Source organism: Bombina bombina, chromosome 4 (assembly GCF_027579735.1).
Source record: "Bombina bombina isolate aBomBom1 chromosome 4, aBomBom1.pri, whole genome shotgun sequence".
NCBI lineage: Eukaryota > Metazoa > Chordata > Amphibia > Anura > Bombinatoridae > Bombina > Bombina bombina.
The window spans coordinates 697,534,519-697,560,655 of NC_069502.1; positions in this window are offsets into that span (position 1 = coordinate 697,534,519).

Here is a 26,137-nt window from a genome sequence, read left to right on the forward strand (position 1 = left end):
TTCACAACACATAACTAGTTTGGTTTTTTCAGGCTCATAATTTATGAAATTCCTTTTTCTTATTGATAATTAGGTTAAACGTTAATGCTCAAAGGAGGTGTGAAATGATGCTAAAGCAAAACTTTCACTTTAATTTGGTGTTTGTAGTAAGTGAAAGAGAATGTCTATGTTTTAAAAAAACAATTTAATTAGTTTACAATCCCATATTGTGATCCAAATTTACTTCAAGTTAATTTAGCCCTCAATCTGCTTGCACTACTTTTCATATTCTGTTTACTAAAATCTATTGGTGCTCTACAAATAACTGATAATAATAATACAAATAATAATAATAATATCACTTTCATTGTTGTTACCTTTAATTTTTATGGGCAGTTTTAGATCTTGCAAGGTAAAAAGTGTATTAATATAACCATGTTGGCTGTGCAAAACTGGGCAATGGGTAATAAGGGGATTATCTATCTTTTTAAACAATTACAATTTTGGAGTTGACTTTCCCTTTAAGATTTGGTACTAACTTTAGGAATAAGGATAGGGAATAGATAAGATTGGGCTAGATTTAATTATGGGATAGGGGTGAAATAAAAAAACAAAAGTTAAATACAGTAGAATTGCAAAATCATCAAATGCATAATTAAAAGACACTGCAATATAATTTGCTCTAAAACTCAAATGAACAGTATAATACTATTGAAATATCCAAAGAAAATGTGCTTGATAACTGTTTAATGATAGATTTGAAGACACTGGAAAAACACTTGAAAACATTTTTTCCTTAATTTAAATTAGATTATTTTTTAATCTGACAACCTAATTTGCACAACTCTACTGATAAATTGAGAGAGTTCTAAATGCAAGATTCATTATTGATTACATAACTTTAGCATAATAAATACAGACTCAGGATGTTTACAAACAGAACTTCATAAATCCAGCACAACTGTAGGATTATTTGAAAGAAATCATCTTTTATTGGTAAAATCTGCCTTCTCAAGATTCCAACCAATACAATTGCCTTAAAACTATTTAAACTGTGCTTAAAGGGATACTCTACTTGAAAAAAAATATTGTTAATATTTATTACTTATTCCCCAGTTTCCCATAACCAACACTGTTATATTAATACACGTTTAACCTTTGTGATTACCTTGTAGCTAAACTTCTGCAGACTGCCTCCTTATCTCAGTTCTTCTGACAGACTTGCATTTTAGCCTATCAGTGCTGACTGATAAATAAATCCAAGGAAGTGAGCACAATGTTATCTATATGGCAAATATGAACTATTGCTGTCTAAATGTGAAAAACTGTCAAAATGCACTGAGATCAGAAGCATCCTTCAAGGGTTTATACATTAGGATATGAGCCTACCTAGGTTTAGCTTTCAACAAAGAATACCTAGAGAACAAAGTATATTTGATGATAAAAGTAAACTTAGAAGTTGTTTAAAATTGCATGCTCTATCTGACTCATGAGTTTAATTTTGACTTGACTAACCTTTAAATTGGTGTTACTATCTATCTATCTATCTATCTATCTATCTATCTATCTATCTATCTATCTATCTATCTATCTATCTATATGTCTTACAGTTCATATAAATTAACAATGTTACAAATACAGTTGAGATAGAAATTAACTCTCGCTTGGCGAAAACATATGCTTATGCAAAAAAGAAATATGTACATTTCTGATGAGGGAGTAAACATGTGGGCATATGGAGGTGAAGACATATGGAGAGAAATAATAGTCATAGGGTGAACGAAATTTCACAGTATGATTAGTTTGTTAAAAAATGCATGCATCTGCATGATGCCACCTTATTAGTAATGTCTATAAATCTGCAAAATATTGTAATTCTTGGGATAATAAAACGTTTTTATTCCTGAGTAGTTGACTAAAAGCTAAGTATAATTATCCAAATGTTGTGAAAACAGGATTAAATATAGAATATACTGTATGAATTTGAATTCAAAATACTGTTACTGCTTTTTAAAACTATTTTAAATATTGATGTGTATGATTCCACTTGCTTTATTTCAACTGAAAAATACAGCAACAGTTGAAAGTTAATGAGAGTGGAAAATAAACCGTATGGTGTTCAGCAAATTAGTTCCAATAGAGAAAGTAGAGATATTCAACATTTATTTATTTATTTTATCTGCAGAAAAAAACAGTAGTTGCATTGTAATTTGTCAGTTGTTTTTCTATATTAGGAAAATATTATTTGACAAATGAATTTGCTTTCTACTTTGGTTAAAACCTTTTGGGCTAGATAAGTGGAACAGAAAAATATTAGCGCTATTGAACGCTAACTGTGCTCAAGTTAAATCAATAGTGCTCCTAATCTTGCGCTCAAATTACAAGTTGAAATTAAAGCAAAAATTATGAGCAAAATCCTCAGGTGCTCTAACATCTGAAGGTCGGGCAGTGCAGCCACACTAACTCCCTTTCCCCTTAGACTTCTATGGGGTGTACTACAAAACCTTCCTCTGGCTTTTACTCGCAAACTAATCCGAAGGGGACGCTTGGACAACTGCACTAAAAAGAATACGTTTGGTCTTCACTTAAAGAAAATGTTGTTTTAAAAAAAGAAATATATATATATATACTGGAACAAAAGACTTGCACTCACTGGACTTTTTGTATAATATTTACTGAACAAATGTACTATACAAAAAGTCCAGTGAGTGCAAGTCTTTTGTTCCAGCATATCAATTTTTACTAGCACCCTGGCAGTTGTGTAAAATATATATATATATATATATATATATATATATATATATATATATAATACAGGGCTCAAAATTTCCGCTAGCCCACTAGCTATTGGTGAGTGGAAATTTAACAGTGGCGAGTGAAAGTTAGTGAATGATGAGTCTGAAGTCTGGTGGCATGTTGTAAGTAGCAAAGTTGGCACATTGTATTTGCAGAATGTACATTCCTATTGCACTGAGAAACACACAAGTGGAGAAGAAGGTAGAGTTAAGAAACAATGCAGAAAAAAAGAGTGAAGAGATATGGAAGAGGAGAAAGAAAGAGTATAAAGAGAAGATATGGCCGGAGAGAGAAGGGAAAGGGTAGAACGAGAGATTGAAGAGAGGAGGGTGTTGAAAAAGATAGTTAAGAGCGACAAGGGAGAGATGATAATTATTTTAAAAAAAAACTCCAGGTCTGATACAGTATGACCTTCCATGACTGTCAGCACTCTCGGCATTCTCCCAGTTTAACAACTTCCTTTTTCTATTCAGCTGTTTTCTTCCCCAGAACATCTGGTTGATGTTTATAAATGATAACTTATTTTTGTTTATTTATTACTGTATGTAGCATAATTTAATTTGTTATGGTATAAAATAAAAACAATATTACAAAATGTTTCACAATGGTTAAATATATGCAAAGAGGGGATGAAGTAGAGGGTATGGTGCGGATGACATTAGAAGTGGCAAGTAACAATTTGTACCAGCTAGTAGCTTAGGACTTGAAATTTCGAGCCCTGTATATATAGATACTTATGTATAAATATGTATTTAAATATATACATCTATATCTATATCTATATCTATATATATATATATATATATATATACATACAGCATCTATACTATAATTGTGTTTGTAAAGCGTTCATTGCTTTCGTCAGTTGCACACGTATCCTCAAAGGAATGTTGGCAGCACAAGAAAGCCAACATCTGGGAAAACCACTCCACACCGCCCCACGCCACCTTTGCTGTGAATGAAGATAGAAAATGATGGACCAGCCTGGAAGAAGACCTTCTCCGCCGGACTTCTGGAACTGTGAGTACCTATTTGGGGCTTGGTGTTAGGGTTTTTTTTATTTTTAAGATTAGGGATTTGGGCAATTGAAAAAGAGCTGATTACCCTTTTAAGGGCAGTAAAAGAGCTGAATGCCCTTTTAAGGGCAAAGTCCATACAAATGACCCCTTAGGGGCAATGGGTAGTTTATTTTTTTTTAGTGTTAGTTTTTTTATTTTGGGTGGTTTGGTGGGTGTGGGCAAGGGGGGTTACTGTTAGGGGGGATTTAGTATTTTTCAGAGGTAAAAGAGCTGTTTAACTTAGGGCAATGCCCTACAAAAGAACAAAGATATTAGAGGTATTTCTATTGTAAAAAAAATACAATTAGCTTAAAATATATATTTTATATAATAAAGAATTTGCTATATTGTCTCTATGTTTACGCATTGAAATTCTAATTTTGGTATGATCCCCTTGGGGCATAGTGCTAGATATTGTCTTCTTTTAAAAGATATATATATATATATATATATATATATATACTGTATATATATATATATATATATATATATATATATATATATATATATATATATATATATATATATAGTAGCCCAAAAAAATGCACTCTCAGGTCTTTCACACCAAAGTTACTTTATTCCTGTAACGTTTTCGGAGGTCTTGCCTCCTTCATCAGCAGATGCTGATGAAGGAGGCAAGACCTCCGAAAACGTTACAGGAATAAAGTAACTTTGCTGTGAAAGACCTGAGAGTGCATTTTTTTTGGCTACTATTTAACTTCAAAGTTGCACCCAGGCAGTTTTCCTTTTGAGGGCAAGATCTGGTGATTTGGATATCTATATCTATCTATCTATCTATCTATCTATCTATATATATATATTTATCAGTGTTCCCTCTAAAGACACATTTTATGAGCGGCCCAGCAGTAAATCAGTTAATTAGAAAACCACACCCTGCAGTTAGTAAACACTACACATAGCAGAAGTTTAGTTCCCTTATTAGCTGTTTCACTGCTGTGCCACTCACAAAATGTGGTCTTAGAGGAAACACTGATATGTAAATATGTATGTAGTGCACATACATACACATATAAACACTAGTGCTTACAAATCTGTAAGTACATTTTTTGCTATATGCGATTTTAGTATACTTAGTAGATACCATACCACTGGGGCGTCTTTTTCCTGTTTGTGTTTTTCAAATTAGATCCCTTGCAACTTGTGTGAGAGAGATTTTTTGAAGGAGAAGGTGCCCCTGTACCCCATAGACTGACACAATTCTAAGGGTTTCTTTTGGATTTTCAAAATTTTGTGTATAAGTAACAATTGTATGTAGGTTTGGCAATTTCAGTTTTTATGGTAATTTTTATATGGCACATATACACAAATTGTTTACTTCTGGTCTCAAGTGCTAACTTTTTTTGCTCTGTTAAAACTTGTAATATGGTTGATGTTTTGTGCGGTCACAATATCTATTGAAAGTATTGGGTTGCGCTAAAGGTATGTTGTCTGCACTAAACATTACTTGGTAATTCTTCTTTACCATAGACTTGTAATACCAATTTGCAGCAGTTAATCCTAGTGTAGTCCAGCAATATTGATAGCACTACACTTGTAATCTAGACCTTTATGTATTATAATTTAAAAGATAATTATCAAGTCCATCTAAAAATGTGCATAGTAAAATAAGATAAATGTATGGTATTCAGATTTGTTATTGAATAATTACATTTTTGAATAGTTTACAAATCACATTACAATTGGATTCCAGAAAATACTGAGATATGCTTCCTTTTAAAAAATGGGGACAATATTGATTGAAAACTTGATTACTAAATAAAAACAAAAAAGCCATTCATGTACACCAAAAAAGGACTAGAAAATGCTAGGCTTGCATGCTCAAATTATCTTTCCAACTAATTAAAAGCAACTTCCTGGCTTGAAGAAGAACTATAAGAGCTGAATTTCTGGTAAACAATATAAATGTTGATGGAAAAGGTAAAGAAAAAAATAGACAATAAAAATGTATAGGAAGAACAAAAGACTGTAGCTTATATTACAAGAAGCATTTAAAAGAGATGTGGATTAAAGGACAGCTAAATACAGTAGAACTGTATAAACAACAAATCTTTAACAAAAAGGCATGTCTCTGAAGTAGTAGATTTTCTCTAACTCATTTCAATTTCAAAGTTACTTTAGATGTATCTAAATGACAACTAAGATAAAAAATAAACTAAATTAAAAAATAAATGTGTATATAAGTATAGTCCATAAAACACTAAGGAGTCAATCACAACCAATTAGAGAAACCTATTGAATGATTTATCTACACAAATCTCAGTAGACTTTAATGGTGATTATCTGTAGAAACGCATTAGATACATTTTTCCAAAAGATTGTGATCGACTCCTATGCATTAATCTATACAAGACTATAATATAAAGAAAGAAAGAAATATAAATAGTAGTCTCTTGATATCAAACCTATTTAATAATGATCAAATGTGACTAAAAATTATGTTTATAAAAAGTGAATACAACACCCAAAATGTACTAAAGAGTAAAACAAAATAGTGCATACTAATTCAAACATAAATTGAATTACATATATATATCTCAATGCATTTCTTATAAAATACAGTAAGAGATAAATAAAAATAACCTTATATAGCTATTATAGTATTTAGAAATTAATCCCTAAATATTAGTTTCTTGCTATCAAACCTATTTAATAACTAGGCGATAAGCCTACCCAGAGGGCAGTCTATTTTTGAAAAACTACAAACGCCAAAGCTAATATTCCAAAAAATAAAAAATGTAAAATTACAGAAAAAAATAAACAAAGCTATCCAAAATAAAAACACCCCCTAATCTATCATCACACTAAAGAAATCAGCTCTTTTACATACAAAAATGACAAAGTACCCCCTAACAGTAAATCTCCCCACCCAACCAACCTCCCAAAATAATAAAAACTCTGCTCGGCCTTCGCTCCGGATGAAGCTATAAGATGATGGAGACACCTGGAAGAAGACCTTCACCGCCGGACATCAGGAATGGTGTGTACCTATTTGGGGCTTATTTTTAGGCTTTTTTTTTTTTTTTTTAGATTAGGGTTTTTTGGGCTGTAAAAGAGCTGATTGCCTTTTTAAGGACAGTAAAAGAGCTTAAAGTGAAAGTAAAGTTATACTAATTGTTCGTTAGCAATGTAACTTAATTACAAAATAAAGTGTACTTTAATTCATGATTATGTATAGATCGCTTGATAACTCTCTATATTTAGTTTTTAGTTTGCCGAATATTGTCGCCGTTCCTCCACCTGCATAAAATGAAATTCTAATAACAGTGTGACGGTTTCATCCGTATCGAACGGATTGGTTCCCCCATTGGCGTCTAACTCTCCATGATTACCTCCCACTTGCTGTAATGCGCATGCGTGAAACCTTTCATTGTATCGCAGACCACTAGCGTGTTCACGGAAGCCAAATGCGCATTGTGAAAGGGAATTCCCATATCGATAGTCACCGGTGTTACATGGACCTTAACATAGAATTAGCACAATTGACTAATGTTTACAACTAGACTTGAGCAGCACTAAAAATTTTAGGTTCGTCCGAAATTTTCAGAATGAATATTTGAGGAAATTAGTTTCCCTGACTATTTGTTGGCTTCACTATTCGGTATTTGTTTCATTTTAAATGAAACAAATAATGAGTATTTGTAGAACATGTAAAATGAATGTAAGTATTTCAAAGCTACGGGTGAAAAAGTTTACCTGTAGGATAGAGTTAAAGGGACACTCAAGTCAAAATTAAACTTTCATGATTCAGATAGAGCAATTATTTTAAACAACTTTCCAATTTACTTCCATTAACAAAATGTGCAGTCTTCCTACTGAGCATGTGCAAGAATTCACAGAATATACGTATATGCATTTGTGATTGGCTGATGGCTGTCACATGATACAGGGGGATTGGAATAGACATAACTTTAAAATGTTTCAGAAACAAATCTACTTCTCATTTGAAGCTTAGACTGTGCTATTGCATTGTCTTTTTATTATGCGTTTGTTGAAAAAGCAAATTTACTGTATTTACAGGTCTTTTAACTATTTAACACTTTAAAGGTAATTTTTTTAAAAAAAATAATGAATACTGAAGAATGCATTTATTTGGATATTCAATTCATGAAAACAAAACAAATATCTGTTTTTCGTAATGAAGCAAATGCAAATCTCTATTTATAACGCTTATGTGAAGATACCTTCTAAAAAGCACTGGCAGAAGTTGTGTGCATTGAAATAGAAAAGGGACACTTACTTTCTTCAATCTGCTTATATGTAAAATTAAAAATGAAGGTTTAGATTTTATTGCCCTGGTAATAAAACTGACAAATTTCTAGCAAACTTAACTTGGTCTTTGAGAAAACAGACTTTTATTGCAACTTTTAAGGGCTCGATTTATCAAAGCCCTACGGCTGCAATTTTTCACAAGAACTTGCTCGCCGTAATTTAACAAGCAGCGGTCACCAGACCGCCGTTTCCCTAACCTCTTCGCCACCTCTAAAGTGGCAAAATTCAATCTCCGCAGTCGAGTCCGCGTATCAACTTTGATAAATCTAGCCCTAAGACTGGAGATATGCTATTGTCTAAAAAAGAAGAATTTGCAGCAAAGTTTGTTAAATATTTTAAGAATATTATTTAAATGTGGACAGTAATCTAATTTATTGTTGAAAATTCTGACAAGATTGTGTAGTGCCTCAAAAGAGCAGATAGCACGTGTCAATGCACCTATTTCAGGAAGTGGAGGAGGCCATTAGGTACCTGGACTTCTGAGAAGATCTTTTGAATGTGAATTTTTAGAGTTTTTTCTATTACTCCATTTAAACAGAAATAGAGCCTTGTTTTTTTTGTTTTTTATTTACCTGTCAAAACTATATATTTTTTTTTAAGTAAACAACCAAAGCTATTGATCTAGGCTATTTTTGATATATTTCATGCCTCCATTTCACCACCAAATGTGATCATATAAACAAAAAAAATCGTTTAACTGTTTCACAAACTTTGGGTTTTTCACTGGAATTATTTACATACCACTTGTGCAATCACAAATTATTTTAAAAGCTTCTCTGGGATCCCCTTTGCTCAGAAATAGCAGGCACATTTGGCTTTGCCATTGCTTTTTGGTAAGTAGAAAACCGCTAATTGCAGCTGCACACCACACTTCTTTTATTCCCGGCAGTGAAGGGGTTAATCGGGTAGCTTGTAAGGTTAATTTTAGTTTTAGTGTAGAGATTACCCTCCCACCTGACACTTTCCACCCCCTGATCCCTCCCAAACAGCTCTCTTCCTTCCCTCACCCCCACTGGTCACCACCATCTTAGGTACTGGGAGACAGTCTGCCAATATGAAGATTTAAAGCAATTTTTTTTTTATTTCTTTCCTTTTTGATAAAGTGTGGGATCCCCCTTACACTCAAACCTCCCCTGATTCCTCCCAAACAGCTCTCTAACCTTCTCCCCCTTAACTAGTGTCCAGCATCTTAGGTACTGACAGCTGTCTGCCAGTACAAATAAAACACTTTTATATAATATATATATATATATATATATATATATATATATATATATATATATATATATATATATATATATATACATACAGTATATATACATATATATGTATTTATTTTTAAAATTGTTTGTATTTTAATGGTCCCCCCACGTTCCCCATCAAGGATCGTTAGTTAGGGAGCCCCCCACCCCACATTTTTTCTGTAGTGTAGGTCTATCCCACTCCATCCCCTATAAGCTACTGGACCAAACACACACTTCCGGAATTCCCTCCCACACCTCCCTCTGGCACCAGCAGATGATTTTTACAGACAGTCTGTAATGATCTGGTATCTGCCTTCATAAGGAACAGGAGCACCAATCATGCTCTGGTTCCATATAAAGACATATGTGATGAGCTCAGGAACTCCAGATAAAAAAGTCGAATAATAAAGGATTCATTGAGGTAAATGCTCATGTGGTCAAGTCTAGCTTTAGAAGGGTTAAAAAGGCAACTTTATCGGCTATCTGACATGAATCACATATTTTTTTATACACATGACATATTATACCCACCAGGTTTTTCAAGTGGCGAAATATAGGGAGTGCCTTTGTGTAAAATGTCATTTTCCTAGGGCAGATATGCTGCATTATTTTTTCGAAATCATGCAGTTTTGGCCAAGTTGAACATTGGCTAAAACCATCTATTAAAATCAACGCAAAACTTAATTTATTTAATGTAATTTTTCTTTGCCCAGGGGAAGATCTGGGTATTAATACTATGTTTATTAATATGATGATTTTAATTGGAAGAATTATAATCTTTAGGGATTGGAAGAATAATAAAGTACCAAGTTTAAAGAAATGTCTTGGTATAATTAATGAGCAGATGTTCATTGAACAACAAGATGTAAATATTTCTTCAGAGACAATATTAAGAGTTTTTTTTTTTTTTACAAAAATGGGAAATGTTTATTCTTATTTAACCTAGAAATGTCATTGTATAAATTCTTCAACCGTTTAAAAGCTCTAAAAGGGTAATGGAAGAGAAACTGCTTGTCAATCGGATTTGATTTGTTTTATAGCCGGAGTCAGAGAATTATACAAAAATATTAATTCTTTCTATTTATTTTTGCACCCCTGTAAGAAAAATAATCAGATGTGCTGTTTGTTATGATTAAGAATGTTGTTTAGTTGTTAGAGCACAATATATATATATTCATAGAATATATATATTGTATTTATTTTTTCTCGGTTGTACTAGGCAAAATACAATATTGTATTTTTATTTTCTGATAATGCAATATAAAGGAATCAAGAAAAAAAGGAAGGAAAGAAGCAGAAAAAAAAGGAAAAACTTTTATTTTTGTGTTTTTACTTGTTATGGATTGGAACCTTTGCTAATATAAACTTGGATTTATTTTGGTTTTATTATACCAGTTGCAAAGTGTATATGTCTTCGATCCATCCTATTACTGATTGTATCATCACTGTTATGATATTAACGTATATATGTTTGCTATTGTTATTGTGCTGTCATCTGTTAATTTTTACTTATATACATATTTCAATGTATATCTCTAAAAAACAAGAGATAAATAAAAATATACCATATATTTTTATTAAAGTGTATAGAAACTAATCGCTAAAATTAGAGCCAATAACTATTCTAATCGTCAATCCCAAGAAAAGCACATACATGAATATATATAACCCTAATATTGTAATAACCAAAAATAACTAATTTACCAAAACATTTAAAACTATCCACATAAAATGTATCAAAATTAAAAGTGCAATATACTGTTTACCATGTGACAATGAATACTCTTATTATACCAATAGCTACAGCCATATATATCAGGGATGTGCATTCGGGGCATTCAGGCTGATACAAATTCGTCAATTTTCAAAGCTGAATTTATTCTTGTGAAAGCGCAACACACTGAGATCTCTGCAAATCTACGTGTAATTTAAACAACTTTCTAATTTACTTTTATCATCAAATTTGCTTTTTTCTCTTAGTGTTTTTTGTTAAAGGCTAAACCTAGAAAGGACCATAGGCAGGGCCGGATTTCCCATTAGGCACAGTAGGCATGTGCCTACAGGCGCACTGCAGCTAGGGGCACCTGCTTGCTGCCTGTATTATGAGAGTTACTGACTCATGCATCTGCAAAAAAATGTTTTTAAATTAAAATACACAGCGGCTCTGTTACCGTCCTTTTTGCAGCGGGGAGGATCAGAGGGAGAAGTAATCTGACTCCAGTCAGTGGTCTGCCTGCTCCTTGATGCACGTGCAGCGGCACATTTGTTTTGCGGTGTTGGAGGGCGTGCCCACGTCACGTGATGTCAGCCTGCGCTCAGCCTCAGAGTCAGTAGCAGGAAAATGAATGTCTGACGTCAGGGCCGTCTATAATATTGACTGGACCCTGGGCAAACATTTTCTTGGGCACCCCCCATGCAATTTCGCTCTCCACCCCAACATCCCAAAAAACAACTAAATCATTTTTTTTTAATTATTAGCCCAGCAGTGGATTATCCACTGCTGAGCTAATCATTTAAAAAAATGAAATAAATGGCAATATGTGAAACTGGACCTAAGCAGTACTAATAAGTAAATAAATATATAAATTCCTCCACTGTGGATTCATTTAATATTCTTTCGAATGTGATTCTGGTGTGAGGTTAGCTGGTTAAAGAGATTTAGGGCAGCCAACAGGAGCAAAGCAAAGTAAAGACTGAACAGGAAGCATGGAGGTGCAGTATAAGTTTACTGACTGGAACAGCAGAACTACTATGGGAAGCTGTAAAATATGAGACAGAGCGAAAACAAAAACTATAAAAATAAACCTTACATTAATGTGTGAAGTATCAGCATGACACTATACATCAGCCACAGCAGCACATGTCACTTCTTTGCTAGGAACAAGTTCCCTCTCACCCTGCACTAGATAATGCTGCATGGGGAGGGGTGTGTGTGTACTCACTTATTCTTCCCACTAACACCTTTCTACAAAGCACTGTTCCCCTAACAAACTTCAGTTAGTTGATCTTAGGGCCACAGCAGAAATAGCAGGCCTAAGGGGACCAGCAGACTGGATGCTGTCTGTCCAAGGCTGCATGGATACAGTGTGAGATGAGTCACACAGCCTCAAGACTGAAGAGAGCAGTGTATGCAGCTGCACAGATGCTCAAATCCTCATATGCTTGCCGCTCCAGCTTTCTGCTGCATGCACCTACAGTCAGCCCTACCCAGAAACAATACCTACCACCAGAGCAGTTACCTGGTAACAGTGGTAACCCCAGTAGGACCTTTTATGATGCAGTGGGAATGGCTGGATGCCAAGTTAGGGCTTTGCATTCAGTGCTGCACAGTGCACATCTAAAACAGCACATGGCAATAGCTTGGCATGTCACATGACACCGGCACGGTCTGGCACAGTTTAAAAAAAAATATATATATATATAAGCAGAGTACTTTTGACTGTGACAGTATTAGGACTGAATGTGTGTGTTCCCCATGTCACATCAGCAGTCTGGTATGAACCATAAAAATTTTTTTTTTACGATTCTTGGGCCCCTCAACAGAAACTGGGCCCTGGGCAGCTGCCCCTTTTGCCCTGTGTTAAAGACGGCCCTGTCTGACGTGACACCACGGTGACGACCAGGCAGGCCGTATGTAGACAGACTAATTATATAGGTAAGATTTTTTTTTCTTTTTTACTCTGTTACCTTCATAAATTATTACACCTTCCAAGATAATAATATATTCTGAACCAATGACTTTGAAACAGTTGGCAAGATTAACTAGAAGTAAATTGTAACTAGAACAGATGGAGCCTGTTGCCAGGGCCGGATTTACATCTCAGGTGGCTGTAGGCACAAAAACCTGACTACCTGACTTTGATTACCCTCAGCCCATTGCCACCACTTATATAGCTGATGATGGGGGTAGTAAAATGCCTTCATCATAGCAAACCCTAAAGCATTGCATGTGTATTTATAAAGTGGCACATGCAAGAAAGATGGCATGACTTCTGGTATGATAATGAGATGCCAGTTCAGAACATTTGGGAACTATGGAATGCTCTTAAAAAATTGAACAAACATACATCATACTCATAAATATACTTTTATTATTTATGTTGCACTATAAATGTGTATGTTGGTTCTTTTTTTGGATATGTTGGTGTCTGTGTGTCAAGTTATTTGCTATGAGCAGGTTTCTGTGTCTTTGTGTGTTTTATAGGACATTTTTAATGCCAATTTTGCATGCAGTGTTGTAGTATTTGCATCTCAGATGTAGTATGAGAGAGTATATAGAAAAGAGCTTGCCCATTATTATTTATGCACTATTTAAAGGCACATAACCCCCCCCCCCCCCCATTATTTAATGATTCAGGTAGAGCAAATGGGCTTCATTATCTTGGTACTAGCTAGCTGAACACATTTGGGTGAGCCAATGAAAAGCAGCATAAAGTGTAGCCACCAATCAGCCCCTAAATCCCAGTGTTATATTGCTGCTCCTGAGCCTACCTAGGTATGCTTTTCAACAAATGATACCATGAGATTAAACCAAATTAGATAAAAGAATTGTCCTAAATAATAATAATAAAAAAATCCTCTGTGTTTTCACTTTTTTTTAAGCGCCCGGGTGGGGGCTTCAGGTTTTTGTGCCTACAGTCACCTGAGATGTAAATCCAGCCCTGATCATAGGCTGATTTCTAAGACTCTGCAGTACACCTCTTATCTCACTGTCTGGCTGTGAATAGCTAATAACATTTACTATTTGTGCATGTGAGCCATATAGATAACATTGTGCTCACCCCAGTGAAGTTATTTAAGAGTTAACACTAATTGCCTGAAGTGCAAGTCTGTCAAAAGATCTCAGATAAGGAGGCTCTCTGCAGAAGCTTAGGTACAAATTAATGCAAAACTGGGGAATGGTAAACAAAGGCATTATCTATCTTTTTATACAATACATGTTTTGGTGTTTACTGTCCCTATCTATCTATCTATCTATCTATCTATCTATCTATCTATCTATCTATCTATCTATCTATCTATCTATCTATCTATCTATCCAGACTATCAACCTATTGATACCTTACTAGGCTAGAAAGTGACACCAACAACAAAGACAAACAAGGGAATAGCTAATAAAACTGATGTCCGCTTGATGTAATTGTTTATATTTGGACCAACACCTCACTATAAAGCTCTTATGAGGCCAAGAAGCTTTAGCCAAGAAGTTTTCATTAAGAAGCTTTAGTCATTATATTAGTCTCTTCAAATATTCTTCAATATTTTCCTTTTGGGGCTAGTACCTCTATCAGTAGATTTAAATTAGTAACCCCATTCAAAAACAATTGAAATAGTACAAAAGAACACTGCACTGCAGCTTAAGTCTTTTAGTTAACTAGAAAAATTGATTGAATTAGAAAATGATATAAACAGTAAACTTTAATTAATCACATAAAAAAAAAATAACATAACACTCCAAATCTCTTGTCAATGCTACTGAGAAACTATAAACATACAAAGTAATGCACCATACTTTGTTAAATGTTTTCAGTTACTTAAAGGGACAGTATACTATACAATAGTTTTTCCCTTAAAGGGACATTAAACACTTTGAGATGATAATATAAAATGATAAATTGTATATAATAAAACAACTCTGCAATATACTTTCATTATTTATTTTGTCCTCTTTGCCTGTAATTCCATTCTAAAATTGTGAGCTTTTCAGTTCCTGTTAGAAATGGAAGTGCAGAACACTGTTAAATCCAGCACAACCATTGGCTGCACACTCTAGTGACCTATGTATAACTGTCCCTAATTGGCCACAGCAGAGAAGGTAACACAAGTTACAACATGGCAGCTCCCAGTGTTTTATAGACGCTAAAACTTTACACTTCATTTGTCACTTTTTAAACAACTAATGAAACTTTAAATAATACATCTACATATTAGTCATGGACTAATCTTTTCTTTGAATGCATCATTCTATCTAGCATGTCTTTAGTGTTTAATGTCCCTTTACTGTGTTTCCAATAACTTTTTTAACAGCTGCAGAGTATAAAATGTATGAGATTTGCTTTTTTAAGGCTTATTTGTGTATATGAATTAGCTAATTTTGTGTTTTGAAGCCACAACCTAATAAAATGGGTTAAGGTTGTAGGTATAATCAGATCTCATTACTTTATCACATTGTCTACATATACATGCTTCTTTATCTTATGTGGGCAAGATTACATATACGGCGCAGGCTTCAGCGCAAGCGCTGCAATCCACACCGCCCATAATTTCACCTCGCACATCGGGCTATTACATATACGGCGCCGGCAGTTCAAAAAGTGCCGTATATTGGATAAATTAGCAATGTCCAGAAATGAGCGTAAATACAAATTTCTGGAGCCGCCAGTGACTTACATCACTTTAGAAACTGCTGGCACCTAAGAAAAGTAAAAAATATATAAAATCTCCCGTAAACGTCCAACACGCCTCCCAAAAATAAGCCCGACACATAAAACCCCTATATCAGCCATCAAACCCACATCGGAACTTATAAAAGTATTAACCTGTAAACAGACAACCCCCCCCACAGCACAATAAGCCTAATTAAACTATTAACCCCTAAATCCGCCATCAAAACCACACCACAATAAACCTATTAAAGTATTAACCCCTAAACTGCCAAAGCCCACAACGCAAATAATTAAATTACTAAGCCCCCTAACCTAACACCCCCTAACCTAATACCCCCTAAATGAACCCAAATTACAAAATACTAAAGTTACTAACTATTAAAATAAAAAAAAATCTAACACTACTTTAAAAATAAAAAAATAAACTAAGCATAAATTAAAGGGACAGTCTAGTCAAAATTAAAATTCTGGTGTAGACTGTCCTTTAAACCAGTGGTTCTCAACCAAAGTGACCTCAAGGCCCGGTAAATTTTAGCTGGACATTTCCAGGGCCCGGTAGTTTTATTTTTATATATATATATATATATATATATATATAGTAAGCAGCAGGGATTTGCCCTATCAGTAACTAAGAAGTTCAATGTGGGTTTAGTGGGGGCCCTGGAGCGTGGGGGTCCTGCCGAGGGTCTGTCGCTGTGAGGGACATGGAGTGTGAGGTCTGGCCATGGAGGTTGGGGGCGTTTTCTTTGGCCCTTAATGTTGGGGGTCCTGGCTCTGGAGGTTGATGGGCCTGTTGGGGTTAGGGCAGGGAGGATACCATGTTCATTTGCATACATTTGAATACATTTGGGTCAGTGTGAGACAGTTTTCCTGGGGCCTTGATTGGTCTCAGTCTGCCCCTTGTGTGCAGTGGGGTAAGAGTGTGCAGTGGAGGCATGACAGGTCAGGGCCCACCAGCAGGGCTATCACGGCCCGGTACTGGGCCACGGCCCGGCTGTTAAGAAACCAGGCTTTAAACTACAATTACATAAAATAAAAAATCTAAGATTACAGAAAAAAACAAAATTATCAAATTTTAAAAAAATTATACCTAATCCCTATGAAAATAAAAAGCCCCCCAAAAATAAAAACACCTCCTACTCTAAGAATAAACTACCAGTAGCCCTTAAAAGGGCTTTTTGCAGGGCATTGCCCCAAGATAATCAGCTCTTTTACATAAAAAATACACAAAGTCCCCCCTAACAGTAAAACCCTCCACCCACCAAACCCCCCAAAATAAAAAAACCTAACACTAAAAAACCTAAACTACCTATTGCCCTGAAAAGGCATTTGTTGGGCATTGCCCTTAAAAGGGCATTTAGCTATTTTACAAAATGCCCATCCTAATCTAAATAAATACCCCCCCCACCCCCAGGTTGGTACTCACCATTCCTGAAGTCCGGCGGAGAAGGTCCTGTCCCATGCGGTGAAGTCTTCTTCCAAGCGGCAACCTCTTCTTTCTTCTTCCAGGAACAATCTGGCATGGAGCGGAGGGCGGAGCTGAAGACCGATGACTGCGGAGCTGAAGACCGGCGAACCTGGAACTGAAGACCGGAGATCCTGGAACTGAAGACCGGCCACCCTGGAACTGAAGACCGGCGATTTGAATAGCCAATAGAATTTCAGTAACTCTCATCCTATTGGCTGATTTGAGCAGCCAATAGGATTTGAGTAGCTCTCATCCTATTGGCTGATTTGAATTTGAAGAATCAAATCAGTCAATAGGAATTCAAGGGACACCATTTTTAATCGGGTCCCTTGAATTCACTATCCAGTGTATGGCGGCGATCGTACGAAGAGGATCCTCCATGCTCCATGACTCCACGGTCGCCGGTCTTCAGTTCCAGGGTCGCCGGTCTTCAGCTCCGCCATCCCCTCCGCACCGGATTGTTCCTGGAAGAAGAAAGAGGTCTTTTTTATTTTCATAGGAATTATGTATAATTTTTTTTAAATTTGATAATTTAGTTTTTTATTTTCTGTAATCTTAGATTTTTTTATTTTATGTAATTGTATTTTAAAGGGACAGTCTACACCAGAATTTTAATTTTTACTAGACTGTCCCTTTAATTTATGCTTAGTTTATTTTTTTATTTTTAAAGTAGTGGTAGATTTTTTAATTAGTAACTTTAGTATTTTGTAATATGTGTTCATTTAGGGGGTATTAGGTTAGAGGGTGTTAGGTTAGGGGGTGTTAGGTTAGGGGGCTTAGTAATTTAATTATTTGCATTGTGGGCTTTGGCGGTTTAGGGGTTAATACTTTATTTGTAGTTGCGGTGTGGGTTTGATGGCGGATATAGGGGTTAATATATTTTAATAGTTATTGCGGGGGGGTTGGCGGTTGACAGGTAGCTAGATATTGTGCAGTTTTGGGAGTTACAGTGCTCCCATACTCAGCGCAAGGCCTGCTGCAGCTGCCTTAGTATGGCAAGGTGAAAATGGAGTAAGATTTCTCCATTTTCACCACGTAAGTCCTTGCTCTGAATATTGGATACAGATTTGTGTCGCGGTCCCATGTTTATGGGAGTAAAAATTGCGGGAAACGGGTGAAATATACGCGCATAACTTGCATGATACGCCATATATGTAATACCAAAATTGCGTAAAAACTGGCGTCGCTGGCTTTTGCAGGCGACACCGCATATGTAATGGGGCCCGATATGTCCATAAACCAATCACCAGTATTTGGACAGAACAATGGAAAATTAACATTTTATTACCCTTTCTGTGAAGTGGCGTCCTCGCTAAACTCATTGGCTCCAGTTTCTCACGGCACACTACTCTGAGGTAACGTTTCCACCTCTAAACCAATAGCTGTGCTAGCATACAGAACAGTGCTATATGGCTAGCATGGGTATTGGTTTAGAAGTGGAAACATCACCTCATTGAAAAAAGAGTGTTGTGGGCAGCTGGAGCCGCTGAGTTTAGTGAGGAGGCCAGCACATTTTTTAAAAAAATTGATTACTGAAATTCCTCTTTATTTTTAGTGATGGTAAATTCTAGTATTTTTGAATTGTTAGGATTTACCATCACTTTAATTGTACATGCAAAATTAAACAAATGATATATTTGATGTAGCCAGTGAGATGTTCAGAAAAGCAAATTGTCATGGGCAGTACATTTCACTAAATTGTTATGTCACAAAATTCAATATTTTGTTATAATAATATTTACTGTTTGGCCATAACTAAGACAGCCACATATAGGGCAGTTTAACCAAACTTGTGTATATTCTAATTGTTTGTTTCCAGTTTCTCATATACCCATTTTTCTTCTTCACAATATAACAAGCAGTGCAACAGCCTGAATGCTCCTATGATATTGTTTGGAAAGCATTTCTCAAAGGCCTCCTGCTTCACAGTTTCTAACAGCCTTAATGAACCTTATTTTCTTGGTAGGATCATAATCCTCATCTGCATTTACTTCCAACATTAGCTTTGTTAATATACTTGTAATCACTCTTTTTCATTTTTATTACAGTCAATAATTGTAATGCCAGGAGTGAGATTAAACATAGCTGATTTTGCCTTAACCTAATGTAAGCTGACATGCAAAATCTCCTGCTACCCTTGTCAAACTAATTATTTTTCAGACACCATACCAGTACTCCATAGGTAAATTACTTTTTATAAGTCTTATATCAATTGGAGCAAAGAAGCAGGACCTTCCTTGTTTATGTGCTAAATAAGCACTTTGGGAAAGTGCTTTATTATTATTATTATTATTATTACTGGTGTTGAAGCCTGTGTACACAGGCCAAAATGTTTAAGGAAAAAAATATACCTATCCCTGTATCCATTTATCCCTATCACTCTATCCTTATATCTCTATTCCTATCCATCTATCCCTAATCCCTCATCCCTCTATCTTTATCCCTGTATCCCTAATCCCCCTATCCATAATCCATATCCCTCTATTCCTATCCCTCTATCTTTATTTTTCTGCAGTGTAGGATCCCCCTAACCACCCATCCTTCTTGATCCCCCCTCAAACAGCTCTCTAACCTTCCCCCTCTAACTATTGCCACCATCTTAGGTATTGGCAGCTGTCTGCCAGTACCTACAAACCACTTTTTTTTTTTTATTAATTGTTTTTCCTGTAGTGCAGTGGTCCCACCACTACCCCCCTCCAGTGATCCCCATTTAGTACCCCCAAACCCCTTTTCTGAAGTGTAGCTGCTCCATTCCTCCCTGCCCCTTTATTTTTCTTGTAGTAACCCCTTTTCTGTAGTGTACCTACCCATCCCTCCCTGTCCCTTTTTTTTCTGTAGCAACCCCTTTTCTGTAGTGTAGCTGCCCCATCCCTCCCCATCACTTTTTTTGTTTAGCAACCCCTTATTTGTAGTGTAGCTGCCCCATCCCTCCCTGTCCCTTTTTTTTCCTGTAGCAAACCCTTTTCTGTAGTGTAACTGCCCCATCCCTCCCCGTCACTTTTTTGTTTAGCAACCTCTTATCTGTAGTGTAGCTGCCCCATCCCTCCCTGTCCCTTTTTTTTCCTGTAGCAAACCCTTTTCTGTAGTGTAGCTGCCCCATCCCTCCCTGTCACTTTTTTTGTTTAGCAACCCATTTTCTGTAGTGTAACTGCCCAATCCTTCCCTGTCATTTTTTTTGTTTAGCAACCCCTTTTCTGTAGTGTAGCTGCCCCATCCCTCCCTGTCCCTTTTTTTGTAGCAAACCCTTTTCTGTAGTGTAGCTGCCCCCTCCCTCCCTGTCACTTTTTTTGTTTAGCAACCCCTTATCTGTAGTGTAACTGCCCAATCCTTCCTTGTCATTTTTTTTGTTTAGCAACCCCTTTTCTGTAGTGTAGCTGCCCCATCCCTCCCTGTCCATTTTTTTGTAGCAAACCCTTTTCTGTAGTGTAGCTGCCCCATCCCTCCCTGTCCCTTTTTTTGTAGCAAACCCTTTTCTGTAGTGTAGCTGCCCCATACCTCTCTGTCCCTTTTTTTTTTTTAGCAACCCCTTTTCTGTAGTGTAACAGCCCAATCCTTCCCTGTCATTTTTTTTGTTTAGCAACCCCTTTTCTGTAGTGTAGCTGCCCCATCCCTCCCTGTCCCTTTTTTTTGTAGCAAACCCTTTTCTGTAGTGTAGCTGCCCCATCCCTCCCTGTCCTTTTTTTTTTGTAGCAAACCGTTTTCTGTAGTGTAGCTGCCCCATCCCTCCCTGTCCCTTTTTTTGTAGTAACCCCTTTTCTGTAGTGTAGCTGCCCCATCCCTCCCTGTCCCCTTTTTTTTGTAGCAAACCCTTTTCTGTAGTGTAGCTGCCCCATACCTCTCGGTCCCTTTTTTTTGTAGCAAACCCTTTTCTGTAGTGTAGCTGCCCCATACCTCTCTGTCCCTTTTTTTTGTTTAGCAACCCCTTTTCTGTAGTGTAACTGCCCAATCCTTCCCTGTCATTTTTTTTGTTTAGCAACCCCTTTTCTGTAGTGTAGCTGCCCCATCCCTCCCTGTCCCTTTTTTTTGTAGCAAACCCTTTTCTGTAGTGTAGCTGCCCCATCCCTCCCTGTCCCTTTTTTTTGTAGCAAACCCTTTTCTGTAGTGTAGCTGCCCCATCCCTCCCTGCCCCTTTTTTGGTTTAGCAACCCCTTTTCTGTAGTGTAACTGCCCAATCCTTCCCTGTCATTTTTTTGTTTTGTTTAGCAACTCATTTTATGTAGTGTAGCTGCCCCATCCCTACCCTCTCCGCAGTTGAGCCGCCCGCACCACCCACGGCACCAGCAGAAGATCGTTACAGATCATGACACACACAGTGTCACCATATGGAGGCGAAGCACCGATCGCTCTCTGGCTCCATATGCAGCATATGCCTGAAGCTTCAGGAGTTACAGCTCTCGGCTGTAACATAACAGCTGAGAGTGCTGGAGATTCCTGAAGCTGTCTCGCGCCATGCTGCAGTTAAGCCCAGGTGTGTTTGTCCTTGTGCTGTCTCTACTGCGCATGACTGCATCGGACAAACATACCTGGTCTTTTATTATATAGGACTAGTCCTAAAGCCCATGTACACAGGCCATTTTTTGCAGTACAGCGGTTCCATCCCTTGCTCTCTCTCCCCCCTCTCTTTTGCTCTCTCTCTCCCCCTCTTCTGCTCTCTATCTCCCCCCTCTCTATTTTGCGCTCTATCTCTCTCCCCTCTCTCTTTTGCTCTCTCTCCCCCCTCTCTTTTCCTCCCTCTCTTTTGCGCACTCTCTCCCCCTCTCTTTTGTGCTATCCCCCCTCTCTTTTGCTCTCTCTCTCTCTCCCCCTCTCTTTTTCTCTCTCTCCCCCTCTCTTTTACTCTCTCTCTCCCCTTTCTTTTGTTCTCTCCCCCCTCTCTTTTGTTCTCTCCCCCTCTCTTTTTCTGTCTCTCTCCTTGTCTTTTGCTGTCTCTATCCCCCTCTTTTACTCTCTTTCTCCCCCCCTCTCTTTTACCCTCTCTCTCCCCTCTCTCTTTTGCTCACTCTCTCTCTCTCCCTTTTCTTTTGCTCTCTCTCTCTCTCCCCTTTCTTTTGCTCTCTTTCCCCCTCTCTTTTGCTGTCTCTCTCCCCCTCGCTTTTGCTCTTTCTCTCCCCCTCTCTTTTGCTCTTTTTCTCCCCCTCTCTTTTGCTCTCTCTCCCCCCTCTCTTATGCTCTCTCCTCCTTACTTTTGATCTCTCTCTCGCCCTCTCTTTTGTGCACTCTCTCTCCCCTCTCTTTTGCTCTCTCTCTCCCCTCTCTTTCCCCCCTCTCTTTTGCTCTCTCTCTCCCCTCTTTTGCTCTCTCTCTCCCTTTCTTTTGCTCTCCCCCCTCTCTTTTGCTGTCTCTCTCCCTGTCTTTTGCTCTCTCTATCCCCCTCTTTTGCTCTCTCTCTCCCTCTCCCCCTCTCTTTTGCTCTCTCTCTCTCCCCTTCTTTTGCGCTCTCTCTCTCCCCTTTATTTTGCTCTCTTTCCCCCTTTATTTTGCTGTCTCTCTCCTCCTCTCTTTTGCTCTCTCTCCCCCCTCTCTTATGCTCTCTCTCACCCTCTCTTTTGCTCTCTCTCTCCCCTCTCTTTTTCTCTCCCTCTCTGTCTCTCCCCTCTCTTTCCCTCTCTCTTTTGCTCTCTCTCTCCCCCTCTCTTTTGCTCTCTCTCTCTCCCATCTCTTTTGCTCTCTCTCTCCTCCCTCTCTCCCCCCTCTTTTGCGCTCTCTTTCTCTCCCCTCTTTTGCTCTCTCTCCCCTCTCTTTTGATCTCTCTCCCCTTTCTCCCCCCTCTCTTTTGCTGTCTCTCTTTTGCTCTCTCTATCTCCCCTCTTTTGCTCTCTCCCCTTTCTTTTGCTCTCCCTTCTCCTATCTCTTTATCCCCCCTCTTTTGCTCCCTCTATCCCCCCTTTTTTTTAGCTTTTTTTGAGCTCTCTCTCTCTCTCTGACATTCGCCCGGCCTGGCCCGCCCGGCCCCGCCCACGTTATGCCCGTCCCCGCAAGACTCCGCCTAGTCCCGCCCATGTCATTCCCGGCCGGCCCTGTCCCCATTACACAGGGTCGTCCCAGACGCCAGCCAGGCCAGTCTTTTTGAAGGCCAGGTGTGTTTGTCCTTGTGCAGTTTCTACTGCGCATAACAGCTTTGGATATTTGGCCTTTTATATAATAGGATTATTATTATTATTTCTTTATTTTTCTACTAAATACTTATTTAATCTTTAATTGCATTTTAATGGACAAAAATAATAAAAAAAAGAAACAGTATACTGTTAATATGCAGAAAAAAACTAGACTGGTATAATTTTAGATACTCTGCTACTATGTTTAAGACTTTCTGGTTTATTTTACTGAAATACATAATATATACAAAAGGCATTCTATATGGTTGTTGGTATTACTTACAAATAAAAACAAGGGCTTGTTGTTGATTAGAGGAAACCATACTGTTACACAGCTGAATTAATGATTTGATGATAAAAGTAAATTTAAAAGATGTTTAAAATGACATGCTCTATCTGAATCATAAACGTTTCATTTTGACTAGACTGTCCCTTTAACTCCTTGACCCAGTAGGACATATACATAATCCATGTGGTACAAAGCTCATCATACCATGTAACGTATATATAAGTCACAGCTGCAGGAAGCTCCAGCAGTTTTGACTGTCAAGTGACAGCTGAGAGCTGGTCTTCCTGAGCTGCAGTCATCTGTCTGCATAAGGAAATGGAGCACAATTGGTGCTCCGGTTCCATATGAAGGTAAATGCCATATCTTTACAGACGGTGACACTGTGTGTGTTTGCGTCTCTAACAATCATCCAACATATATTATCACATTGAAAAACATATTCAGATTAAACATCACAAAGACTAATCTTCTCCCCCCCAGAGCATGAATGACATCAAGAAAGAGTCAAATGATCTTCCAAATATTTTAGACTCTGTTGTCTATTTATCAAAGGTCATGTGGACAACCGTGGACATGTCTGCTCCTGTCCACTCAGCATCACCGCTAGTGGGCAGGAACACGCTGCCCGCATTTATCACTGAACAAGCCGCAGTCCGAAGGTGCTCCAAAGCTGCATTTGCAGCTTCTTAAATTGATAAAAAAAATCTACCAAATGCAGTTGCTTAGCTGTTACCACTATGGGGAGTGAACTAAATGGCAGCAGATAAACAAGTACAGCAAAATAATGTCGTCAACATAAAAAAATATTCTTACTCATATGTAATCACTGTCAAGGTATTTAGTGTCAGTCCCACATAACCTTACAGAAGCAATTATAGCTTGCTGATAATGGAATCGGACAAACAACACAGCTCTTATGCTTCAAGAAATGATAATAGGAATTATTATAGTTATGTTAACTGTTGTAAGTTGTATACTATAACTACCTGTAACAATTAAACATTGGACATTTACTGTTTATGTTGAATCTTTACACTGTATTTTATTAATTTTGTGTAACAATTAAAGTTTAAAACAAATCAAGTCTACGGTTTTGATTGTATTGTCAAACCATATTTTTTATTGGATTCTGCTTTCTAATAGCTTTTTCACAAAAGTTTTTTTGTATTTACTTTTGTCACATTACTGCTAACTCTATAGATATTCATGAACAATATCTTTATAAGTAAAATGTGCAATGAAATACATGTTGAAAAAGCCTTGGCAGTGAAGGTTAAGGGAATTCATCAAGTTGTCAGATTCTATCAAGATACTTCAGGCATTCAGAAAACACCTTCTACAGAGCATGGAATCCTTACTTTTTACATAATGTAGTCTTCTCACCTGTCCAATCAAATCTGTAAAGAAGTCTTTATTAAGTTGAGAAATGGAAGAGCTATGGCTAGAAAAAGAAACTGAAAAAAATATTTTGACAAACAATTTTATTGTAAAAAAAGATTTAGTTTTAAAATCACATCTAATGGAGTTAGTACAATTAAACAAACCAAGCATATGGAATGTTACAATTGAAATGTTGTTAAAATTAGACAAGATGAACAGTTTAGAGTTGTCTCAATAGTCTCATGACCTTTATAAAATTATTTCAAATGTCTGTTTTCCAAGTAAACATCACAGTAACAGATTTTTACAAAATATTTGTAATTTAGATACTAACAAAATAATCCTGTGTTATAATAATACTCCTGTGGTATTAAGGGGGATGTTTGTATCTTCAGTTTAAACTTAGGGGACAGTAAAGTCAAAATTGTTTTACAACTTTCCAATTTACTTCTGTTATCCGGTTTGCTTTGTTCTATTAGAATCCTTTGTTGAAAAGCATACCAAGTTAGGCTTAGCTACATCAATGTACCACTGGGAGCTAGCTGCTGATTGGTGGCTGCATATATATGCCTCTTTTTATTTGACTTACTTGATGTGTTCAGTTAGCTCCAAGGAGTGCATTGCTGCTCCTTCAACAAAGAATACTAAGGTAATACAGTTAATTTCATAATTCAAGGAAATTGGAAAATTGTTTAAATTTGTATGCTCTATCTACATCTTGAAAGAAAAATGTTTGAGTTTAATGCCCCTTTTAAACAAAGTTAAACATGTAGCTAGTACTACTGCTGCAAGCCAGCAGTAGCACCTTTTTTATGAGGTGAGGGCTAGCCAAGAACAAAAGTGAAGATGACATTCATAGTGACTCACCCATTAATTAATCAACTGGTAAGGGCATTGCTAAATCATTAGTGAATAATGCAAATTTGAACATATTAATTATTTCTCTTCAGAAGAAGAACCTTTCCTGCCCAGTAGCGGACCTACTTAACAAAGGGCCCTGGTGCAGAGATTTTTCAGTAGTAAGCAAAGGTATTAAAGGGACACTGAACCCACATTTTTTCTTTCGTGATTCAGATAGAGCATGCAATTTTAAGCAACTTTCTAATTTACTCCTATTATCAATTTTTCTTCGTTCACTTGCTATCTTTATTT